The sequence below is a fragment of the Coregonus lavaretus genome (genome assembly GCF_964263955.1).
Source record: "Coregonus lavaretus genome assembly, contig: HAP1_SCAFFOLD_1249, whole genome shotgun sequence".
NCBI lineage: Eukaryota > Metazoa > Chordata > Actinopteri > Salmoniformes > Salmonidae > Coregonus > Coregonus lavaretus.
In genome coordinates this window covers 100,640-113,045 of record NW_028165089.1, presented here as the reverse complement: position 1 = coordinate 113,045, position 12,406 = coordinate 100,640, and positions in this window count along the sequence as shown.

The following is a 12,406-nucleotide window of genomic DNA, read 5'->3' as shown; positions in this document are numbered from 1 at the left end:
AGTGTATGAGTAAAGCCAGTGTATGAGTAAAGCCAGTGTATGAGTAAGGCCAGTGTATGAGTAAAGCTAGTGTATGGGTAAGGCCAGTGTATGAGTAAGGCCAGTGTATGAGTAAGGCCAGTGTATGAGTAAGGTCAGTGTATGAGTAAAGCCAGTGTGAGACCTCTTTGTGTGCTCATGTGTATATTTTCTCTCTTTGTGTCCGCTGTGTAAGGCATGAACTCACCTGAGCTGGCATTCTGAGAGACCCAAACTGCTCAATGCACACTCACACACACACACAGACACACACACACAGACAGACACACTAGTGCTGAGCGATTAACCAAAATTGTTATTTTTCGTTTTTTAAACAGCTCATTGACCGACGTCCTTTCAATTCTTTTTATTCCATTTCTGGGTTTTTTCTTTCTGTGAGCTCGATGTACAGTTTCTCTAGAGATAAATCAGATCAAGCCTGAACTGTGCGATGTAGTAGGGAGCTGTATTTTCCAACAGGCTAATATTCTACATAGTTTAGAGCAGAAAGCGTGGTAATTTACTACTAATTCATTGTGCGCGCGCCTACTTGTCCGGTCTGTGTGGAGGCTGTATTCAAGAGCATCAAAAGAACTGCAGGCGACAGCCGACTGACTAATCTACAAATCACCTTGCATCATAAATAACACTCATTATTTGTAGATCAGTCAGTCACAATTGACCCATGATACATTGTGGTTTTGATCCTCTCGAACGCGGCCGGAGAAAGAACTTGCGATCAAGAGGGATAGAAAGCAGTTGCTTCGATAGGTATCTCTACCTGAAAATACATGATCTAAGACGTTAAAATAAAATATGCCTTATTTATTTTGAAGAACTACTACAATAGTGAATTTGTCAGAGAGCATATGCAGCAGCTCTATAGAGATGAGATGACTTGGAATGAAATAATCATCAAATAAAAAAATGTTTTTATTAAAGTAAATTAATGTGAATAAATAATGGTAAATAAGTGATAAGCAGTAATGGGCAGTCACTACTGGGGCTGTTACGGTGACCGTATTACCGCCACACCAGCGGTCACGAGTCATGACCGCAGTCAAATTCTACGTGACCATTTAGTCACGGTAATTAGGCTTCTCCAAGCTCTGATGCTGCTGATGGTCATTAGTAGCCTACCAAACTTGCTAACTGCCTGGAACTCAGCACTCTATTGTCCCTCTAATCACTCTGACATCAATGCAAATTTAATCGAAAATCTAATCAAACACTTCATGAGAGCCCATGAACTCATGTTGCACAACATTTCTATAGGCTATGCAATTGCGTGAGAAAACAGAGTTTTGATGGCCTCTATTAAAAAGAGGAGGATCCCATCAACTTTCTATAAGCAGCTCGTGAGTTTCAAGTTTGGGGAAGATAATTTTCACCATAAAAATGCACCTTTATAATAAAAGCATTACATGCATAACCGCATTTGTGGTAACTCTTGAGAATGGTGTTTTCCTGCTAATGGAACATTCGCGCTTATAGCCTACTGCCGTGTGCACATTGCTGCGCTTATAATGTGAAGAAATAGCCTAATAGTTGATCAACATTTTAAGCTAAATGTTCTGATCTGTTGCATCAGCCTCATTGCTTAAAACATTTTTTGGGGATCTATCGCATCCCACAACTGTCCCAAAGTATGTTTGCAATATTTGTTTTCGCACAGAATAGAATAGGTCAACTTTTGTACTATGGGGGATATTAGATTGAAATAGGCTAGTGCTTTTACTGTTCATTAGGCCTACTCCTCTTGTTGGCTGACGAAAAGTAAATGTGGACAGTTCTTCCAATATCTTCAATATGCGCCTCGGAATTGGATAAGGATGCGCACAGTTGCATCCCCGATGTGTCTGTCTTCACTTGTAGTCTGTGAGAAAGACCCGATCACATGACAGAGAGTCATGTGAGTGAGAGGTGCTTCGCAAGCAGCCGGGAGAAGGGAATGATAATTATTACAGTGGGGGAAAAAGTATTTAGTCAGCCACCAATTGTGCAAGTTCTCCCACTTAAAAAGATGAGAGAGGCCTGTAATTTTCATCATAGGTACACGTCAACTATGACAGACAAAATGAGATTTTTTTTCTCCAGAAAATCACATTGTAGGATTTTTAATGAATTTATTTGCAAATTATGGTGGAAAATAAGTATTTGGTCAATAACAAAAGTTTCTCAATACTTTGTTATATACCCTTTGTTGGCAATGACACAGGTCAAACGTTTTCTGTAAGTCTTCACAAGGTTTTCACATACTGTTGCTGGTATTTTGGCCCATTCCTCCATGCAGATCTCCTCTAGAGCAGTGATGTTTTGGGGCTGTCGCTGGGCAACACGGACTTTCAACTCCCTCCAAAGATGTTCTATGGGGTTGAGATCTGGAGACTGGCTAGGCCACTCCAGGACCTTGAAATGCTTCTTACGAAGCCACTCCTTCGTTGCCCGGGCGGTGTGTTTGGGATCATTGTCATGCTGAAAGACCCAGCCACGTTTCATCTTCAATGCCCTTGCTGATGGAAGGAGGTTTTCACTCAAAATCTCACGATACATGGCCCCATTCATTCTTTCCTTTACACGGATCAGTCGTCCTGGTCCCTTTGCAGAAAAACAGCCCCAAAGCATGATGATTCCACCCCCATGATTCACAGTAGGTATGGTGTTCTTTGGATGCAACTCAGCATTCTTTGTCCTCCAAACATGACGAGTTGAGTTTTTACCAAAAAGTTATATTTTGGTTTCATCTGACCATATGACATTCTCCCAATCCTCTTCTGGATCATCCAAATGCACTCTAGCAAACTTCAGACGGGCCTGGACATGTACTGGCTTAAGCAGGGGGACACGTCTTGCACTGCAGGATTTGAGTCCCTGGTGGCGTAGTGTGTTACTGATGGTAGGCTTTGTTACTTTGGTCCCAGCTCTCTGCAGGTCATTCACTAGGTCCCCCCGTGTGGTTCTGGAATTTTTTCTCACCGTTCTTGTGATCATTTTGACCCCACGGGGTGAGATCTTGCGTGGAGCCCCAGATCGAGGGAGATTATCAGTGGTCTTGTATGTCTTCCATTTCCTAATAATTGCTCCCACAGTTGATTTCTTCAAACCAAGCTGCTTACCTATTGCAGATTCAGTCTTCCCAGCCTGGTGCAGGTCTACAATTTTGTTTCTGGTGTCCTTTGACAGCTCTTTGGTCTTGGCCATAGTGGAGTTTGGAGTGTGACTGTTTGAGGTTGTGGACAGGTGTCTTTTATACTGATAACAAGTTCAAACAGGTGCCATTAATACAGGTAACGAGTGGAGGACAGAGGAGCCTCTTAAAGAAGAAGTTACAGGTCTGTGAGAGCCAGAAATCTTGCTTGTTTGTAGGTGACCAAATACTTATTTTCCACCATCATTTGCAAATAAATTCATAAAAAATCCTACAATGTGATTTTCTGGAGAAAAAAAATCTCAATTTGTCTGTCATAGTTGACGTGTACCGCTGATGAAAATTACAGGCCTCTCTCATCTTTTTAAGTGGGAGAACTTGTACAATTGGTGGCTGACTAAATACTTTTTTCCCCCACTGTGTATTCAGCCCAAGGGCACAACGGCCACTGGCCGCAAAAGGCATGGATTGTTTTAGGGGGCATTACGGCCACACAAAGGGGATGCAGCCGGGAAATTCGAGGCATTATCAAGTGCTTGTCAAATTGTGAATGAGAGACTGATGAAGTGTGTAGAGCCTGCGAAAAAAACAAAGCAGACCTCATGCCTTTCATGCAACTTTTTTCAAATCATCATTAGAGTTGCATCATGCAGCCTTAGAATGTATTAAAAATCAAAACATATAGCCCAACGTTTGTATCATAACTAAAGTTACATAAATAACTCTAAATTAAGCATATAGGAATACCTGTTTCTTTGCTAAACGCCACAGCCCTAGTCACTACCATCATGGGACTTGTATTAATTGTTTTATTCTGTGTTACAGCATTCAACCCACATAATGCATAGTGCATTTAATGTTCCCCAAAAAAATTGAAACCGAAAACCATGTTTAAAATGTGTATAATCAAACCGAAATTACCTCAAAAAGCACTATTCGCTCAGCAATGTATGAGCAGTATTGAGCAGTCCTGCCGTTTCCCTCCACAGCTAAAACCGTCAACAAACCGAGACCCATTCCCTGCTCGCACCCGGGCTACCACCAACCCCCCAGTCCTGCTGTTTGCCTCCCATCCAAGCCCCCCTCCCATCCCATCCAACCCCCAACTCAATATTAACTCAATATTACACAACACTGCATCATTAGCTATACTACTGCTCCCAAAACAACCACAGCCTAAAAAAAGACCCAAAACATGCGCAAATATCTACACATCAAAAAGTGACACAGTTACAACTCCATAATGACCAGAGCCCATATTGACAGAGACCCAGTACTGGCCCGTCGTTGTGTTACAGATGATCAGGCTAATGAACATCAGTGTTTAGTTGAAGGGACCAATTTGTCTCTCTACGCTAGTCTAAACCACTTCCAAAGCCAATGTCCGCCTTGAAAGGGGAATCAATGTGTACTTTAAGAGAAAGTAGAGTGCTCTATCTCACATAAACCAAGACAGGGCATTCACAGCTGCAGAAACTAGAGATAACATCACATGAGCCGATAGATCAGCATCGCTCAGAACTGCCAACAGTGTGTATGTGTGTGTGTGTGTGTGTGTGTGTGTGTGTGTGTGTGTGTGTGTGTGTGTGTGTGTGTGTGTGTTCATGCCAGGCAGAATTAAAGTTACTCCTCAGCTTAACTGGCGGCTTGTTAAAATACCCCACTGCACTCTGGCTTTAATAAAATGTGCTAAGTAATCAGGGTGTGTGTGTGTGTGTGTGTGTGTGTGTGTGTGTGTGTGTGTGTGTGTGTGTGTGTGTGTGTGTGTGTGTGTGTGTGTGTGTGTGTGTGTGTGTGTGCGTGTGTGTGTGTGTTAAGTAATAAGGGCTAGTGTGTGTGGGGATTGTGTGTCTTGGTAAATCCAACAGGAATGTAAACCCTTGTCTGTCTCAGAGGAACTGGCGAACAGCTGCTAACACACACACACACACAAACACACACACACACACACAAACTGTGACACACATCCGGCTGGCTGCTGAGCGCCCTGTGTTTGCTGTTTTAAGCTCAAATTAAGGTTGTAGGAATTTCACACTGATGGTAGATATCAACTACATCACCTGCTTCAGTCCAATGTAACACCAGAGGACAGTGTCACTCCACCAGTGGACTCCTATAGTGTCATTTTCTGTCCTCAAAACTGCACAGAACTCCCTTATGAAAATGTGAAGTGTCTCATCATCTCTCTGGCTGAGGCAGATACAGTCTATTAGATGATCTAGATCCACCTGGATGAAGTGACCTTCACTGATCAGACAATGTTATATTACTGACAAAGAATTTAAAGTCCTTTTATGTCTATTGAACTTTGCTTCTAATGCAGAAATGCATCCATGCACACACACCAGAGGGATCACTCCAGATACAAGGCGAAATTCGATGTTTGTGCAGATCCCCAGGACGGAAACGTTGTCAAAATTGGCCACACATATTTGTTTTATTTGATAAATGCCCCGCACTGAGATTGAACCCACTGGGATTGAACCCACTGGGATTAAATCCACTGGGATTAAACCCACGGTCTATGGAGCTGGAGCTCACGGCTTATACCACACCGCCATCCGTCCACAACAATTTAGCAAGCCCAGTCGGAATTAATGCCTAAAGTTTTAACCCTATCTCGAACCTTAATCCTTCAATTAACCAGTCAGAATGAATGCATAAACTTAACCCTAGAGTTGTTTCTGTTGTAAGCCTAACCCAAAACCTTAACCCAGTCGGAAGACTGTTTCTTTGTGCCTAAATGTAACACGTTTGTCACCGAACGTCGGCAGATTAAGTCAGATTACTCATCAAAAACAGACGTTTGTCCAAGGACGTCGGGACATGAAGTCAGACTGATATCTTGTGCACACACACACACACACACACACACACACACACACACAAACACACACCAGGCGGCAGTATGCTAAAGCCCTTGTAGTCGGACGAAACTCATATTTTATTTTGAAGCCTCACTATGAAAACAATCCCTCAGCTTCACACACATCTCTGAACAAACACACAGAGCTATAGCACGAGATAATTATGACAGTTAAATACAACACCCCACATAATCTGGTACAGACCATTTGGTACAGAACATCGTCACGTGTTGTACACGGAACGAGGGATAGCTCGGTCTGTTGTTTTGAAAGTGTTCTATTCAAAAGGTTTGGTTACTAGCTATCTTTTGAATTTGGAATCTGCGATGCGGTTAGCATCAGTTGCTGGGACTGCTACATCTGTCTAGGGAGAGCTGAGTAGCAGCTAGCCTAAATGCTAACTAGCTATCAAGCTAGCAAGGTTTCCTTGACTGGGACCGCGGATTGTCCTGGGCTTGTGCCTGTCTAAATCCCTGCTGAATGTTGCTGTTTAAATCTGCCCTGCGACCTGCCCTGTCTGGAACTGCATGGAGTACCAGCGTTAGCCTACGTTGCTACCATGGCATCCAAAACCAAAGGTGGGAGTCATGGAGAGGACAGTGTTTCTCTATCACAGGTGAAATATATTTGAATTGAACAAAAAGTGTTTTACAAGCAGTTGTTACAACAGGAAAATAGCTTCCAGAGCTTTGTCCAAATACTGATGGACTCAACTAACAAAATAATGGACCATCTGACCAGAGAGATCCAGGACCTTAAGAACAGTTTGCAGTTCTCCCAAGGAGAGGTGGATGTCCTGAAAGAGACTTGCAGCAAGATGACAACAAACTGTAAGTCCTCTCGAGATGACATCAGCACTGTCTGTGAATCATTATTAACAATGACTGGGAAAACAGACTAGAGGGACAATCAAGGAGGAATAACATCGTTGTGGATGGCATACCAGAGTCTTCGCATGAGAACTGGGCCGAGTCTGAGGAGAAAGTAAGACAAAATATCATTGAAAAGCTGCAGATGGATCATATGAAGATTGAGGTGAAGCTGCACTCCCAATGGAGGAATGAGAGAGCCTAGCTTCCAAGTCAGTAGCTTCAGCCCAACATCACACACACACATGTATTTATTTAGTCTCCATATTATCTCCGATAAGCTACCAAGGAAAGGGCTAAAAATAGCCCATATTAATACATGTAGCCTTAGAAATAAGGTTAATGATATCAATAACTTGCTAACTTCGGATAACATTCATATACTGGCCATCTCTGAAACTCACTTAGATAATTCCTTTGATGATACAGCAGTAGCAATACAGGGATATAACATCTACAGAAGAGACAGGAATGCCTATGGGGGAGGTGTTGCTGTATATGTTCAGAGCCATATTCCTGTAAATCTTAGAGAGGATCTCATGTCAAATGTTGTTAAGTGTTGTGGTTGCAAGTTCACCTGCCTCATCTATAGCCTCTTCTTTTGGGGTGCTGCTATAGGCCACCAAGTGCTAACAGTCAGTATTTGCCAATAATTTCAATGACTATTTCACTAGTAAAGTGGAAAAACTCAGAAGTGAAATGACAACATTGAACAGTGAACCATCATATTTTTGTATAAAATATCTAATAATGAAAGAGAAGAATTGTTGTTTTGAATTTGGTCAAGTTAGTGTTGGAGAGGTGGAAAGACTATTGTTATCCATCAATAATGATAAGCCACCAGGTATAGACAACCTTGATGGGAAACTATTGATAATGGTAGGAAACTGTATTGCTACCCCTATATCTTTAACCAAAGCCTAAAGGAGTGTGTGTCCACCTTTGTGGAAGGAAGCTAAAGTAATTCCACTGCCTAAAAATAGTAAAGCACCCTTTGCTCTAACAGCTGCCTAATCAGTTTGCTGCCTGTTCTTAGTAAACTGATGGAGAGGATTGTGCTTGATCAAATACAATGCTATTTTTCAGGGAACAAGTTAACTCATAACTTTCAGCATGCATATAGAGAAGGGAACTCAACTTGTACTGCACTGACTCAGATGACTGATGATTGGTTAAAATAAATGGATAATAAGAAGATATTTGTAACTGTATTGTTAGATTGCAGTGCAGCTTTTGATGTTATTGATCATAAATTGTTATTGAAAAACTCACTTGCTATGGCTTTACATCACCTGCCATCACATGGTTGGAGAGTTATTTATCCAATAGAACCCAGAGAGTGTTCTTCAATGGAAGCTTCTCTAAAATCAGATATGTACATTGCGGTGTCCCTCAGAGTGGTTAACTTGGGTGTTGCTCTTCTCTATTTTTACAAATAATTTGAAACTGGTCTTACACAAAGCTAGAATGACTATGTAGGCCGACTACATGTCAGCACCCAAAGCCAGTGAGTTCACTGAAATTCTAAATAAGGAGTTACAGTCAGTATCAGAATGGATTATTAATAATAACTGGTCTTAAATACATCTAAAACTAAAAGCATTGTATTTGGCTCAAAACATTCTCTAAGAGCTAAATCTCAACTGGAGTTGTACATAAAGGGTGTGACCATTGAGTAAATTGAGGAAGCTAAACTCCTAGGTATAACATCGGATGGTCAATTGTCATGGGCAACTCATATTGACAAAGTTGTTGTGAAGATGGGGAGGGGTATGTCTGTTATAAAATGAATGCACAAAAATCAACTGTACTAGTTGTTCAGGCTCTGGTCTTTTCCCATCTTAATTACTGTCCAGTAATATGGTCAAGTGCAGCAAAGAAAGACCTAGCAAAGCTGCAGCTAGCTCAAAACAGAGTAGCGTGCCTTTAACTGCACATGCAGAACTAACATCAACAACATGCATGCCAGTCTTTCCTGGTTGAGGGTTGACAAAAGATTAACTGCTTCTCCTAGTTTTTATGATAAATATTATTGTGACAAAAATTCCCGATTGTCTGCATAATCAAATAACATTCAGCTCAGACACCCATTCACAGTCCCCAAGTCCGAAACAAATTCATGGCAACGCACAGTTTTATACAGAGCCATGATCGCATGGAACGCCCATCTCCAATTACTCAACCAAACAGCAAAATTACCTTTAAAAAACAACTCATGGAATGGCGGGGACTGTTACGGGACACACACAAACACACACAGACACACATTATTTTTTAATTGTATTTTTTAAAATCTTTTTTTAGTTGCATTGTTTGTACAGTTGAAGTCGGAAGTTTACATATACTTAGGTTGGAGTCATTAAAACTCGTTTTTCAAACACACAAATTTCTTGTTAACAAACTATAGTTTTGGCAATCTACTTTGTGCATGACACAAGTAATGTTTCCAACAATTGTTTACAGACAGATTATTTCACTTATAATTCACTGTATCACAATTCTAGTGGGTCAGAAGTTTACATACACTAAGTTGACTGTGCCTTTAAACAGCTTGGAAAATTCCAGAAAATGATGTCATGACTTTAGAAGCTTCTGATAGGCTAATTGACATCATTTGAGTCAATTGGAGGTGTACCTGTGGATGTATTTCAAGGCCTACCTTCAAACTCAGTGCCTCTTTGCTTGACATCATGGGAAAATCAAAATAAATCAGCCAAGACCTCAGAAAACAAATTGTAGACCTCCACAAGTCTGGTTCATCCTTGGGAGCAATTTCCAAACGCCTGAAGGTACCACGTTCATCTGTACAAACAATAGTAAGCAAGTATAAACACCATGGGACCACGTAGCTGTCATACCGCTCAGGAAGGAGACGCGTTCTGTCTCCTAGAGATGAACGTACTTTGATGCGAAAAGTGCAAATCAATCCCAGAACAACAGCAAATGACCTTGTGAAGATGCTGGAGAAAACAGGTACAAAAGTATCTATATCCACAGTAAAACGAGTCCTATATCGACATAACCTGAAAGGCCGCTCAGCAAGGAAGAAGCCACTGCTCCAAAACCGCCATAAAAAAGACAGACTACGGTTTGCAACTGCACATGGGGACAAAGATCTTACTTTTTGGAGAAATGTCCTCTGGTCTGATGAACCAAAAATAGAACGGTTTGGCCATAATGACCATCATTATGTTTGGAGGAAAAAGTCTTGCAAGCCGAAGAACACCATCCCAACCGTGAAGCACGGGGGTGGCAGCATCATGCTGTGGGGGTGCTTTGCTGCAGGAGATGGCATCATGAGGAAGGAAAATTATGTGGATATATTGAAGCAACATCTCAAGATATCAGTCAGGAAGTTAAAGCTTGGTCGCAAATGGGTCTTCCAAATGGACAATGACCCCAAGCATACTTCCAAAGTTGTGGCAAAATGGCTTAAGGACAACAAAGTCAAGGTATTGGAGTGGCCATCACAAAGCCCTGACCTCAATCCTATAGAACATTTGTGGGCAGAACTGAAAAAGCATGTGCGAGCAAGGAGGCCTACAAACCTGACTCAGTTACACCAGCTCTGTCGGGAGGAATGGGACAAAATTCACCCAACCTATTGTGGGAAGCTTGTGGAAGGCTACCCAAAACGTTTGACCCAAGTTAAACAATTTAAAGGCAATGCTACCAAATACTAATTGAGTGTATGTAAACTTCTGACCCACTGGGAATGTGATGAAAGAAATAAAAGCTGAAAGAAATAATTCTCTCTACTATTATTCTGACATTTCACATTCTAAAAATAAAGTGGTGATCCTAATTGACCTAAGACAGGGCATTTTTACTAGGATGAAATGTCAGGAATTGTGTAAAACTGAGTTTAAATATATTTGGCTACGGTGTATGTAAACTTCAACTGTACACACAAACACCATATACTGTAGTTTTGACTGTTAAATGTATTTACTGTTAAATACTACGTTTCAAGGTGTATGTAAACTTCCGACTTCAACTGTATATCATTGTATTTTACATTTGTGTGACTTTTCTTGTCCCTCAGTGTTTCAGTGTTTTGTTGCTTGTCATGTTTTGTGTTTTTGTGGACCCCAGGAAGAGTAGCTGCTGCTTCTGCAAAAGCTAATGGGGATCCTAATAAACAAATAAAATACTATTTGAGGCCTATACAAACATACACAGACCCTCCCAAAAATCACAAAAATAAAAACATACACAGGCACGCAGTACAAACAGAAACACACACACACACACACATAAACACACCCTGCAAAGACAAATAGAAGATGCTGCGTCACATCTAAAAGAAAACACGCTCCATGAAATATTCAGTGAAGTAAAGCCTTTCTCTACATCTGACTCAGAGTTACAAAAACACACACAAATAGGAGAAGTAGTTCTGGAAACCTAAACATATCCCAGTGTTAGCGTAGCCACTCTGCTACCCACCGCACGCTACACTGGCCCCTCAACACTCATCTGTCTGTTAACACTGGGGGCTGAGCTGCGCACTGGGCCCCTCACTGTCGCTATACATGGGGGGCTGTGTGTGTGTGTGTGTGTGTGTGTGTGTGTGTGTGTGTGTGTGTGTGTGTGTGTGTGTGTGTGTGTGTGTGTGTGTGTGTGTGTGTGTGTGTCACAGTGCAGCTGTCACAACCAGCGTAACATAAGCCCTTATTAGACTCCATTAGCAGTCAGTGAAACTAATAAGAGATTGTCAAATACACCCAAACATTCACACTACTCACACTGACAGGAGAGAGAGACAGAGACAGAGAGAGACAGAGACAGAGAGAGAGTGAGAGAGAGAGAGAGAGAGAGAGAGAGACAGAGACAGAGAGAGAGCGACAGAGACACAGAGAGAACGACAGACCGAGAGACCCAGAGACTGAGAGACCCAGAGAGGTTTGTCTGTCTTCCTTTCACTTGTTTCTCTCCAGAGAATGGGACAGGAAGGGAAGGAGCTTCTCTCTTTCTTACCATTGACACCAGAACTTGACCTAGGAGATTACCTTTGATCTTCAATTAAACATGACTCATTCATCCTTCCACTCACTCATACATAGAATAGTGAATGTACTGAAAGTGGATCAATATCTTCACACAGCGCTCAACACAGAAAACATTCCCTTCTGAAAAGAGAGAAGAGGAGTAGATGGTCTCTTGGCGTTCTGAGCTGTAGTCATTTCTCTGGGCACAGTTCTCCAATTGGAACAAAAAGTTCCCCTTACACACACCATCTCATCATATCACCATATCTTTGCACACACCATATCATATAACATAATCTTCTCCAGGCCTATTTCCCAGCCCTCCACCCATGTCAAAACACCCAAAACACCAGCCCAGATCCCCATCATGTCCCAGTCCTCAGCAGCACACACCCTTTCCTCTGATATCCCCCTCTCTTCATGGCCTCCAACAGCAGACAGACCCACAGAGAACTGGTCCTTCCTCCATCCTGATGAGGTGAGAGAGGAGGAGCTCACTGATATAACTACTGC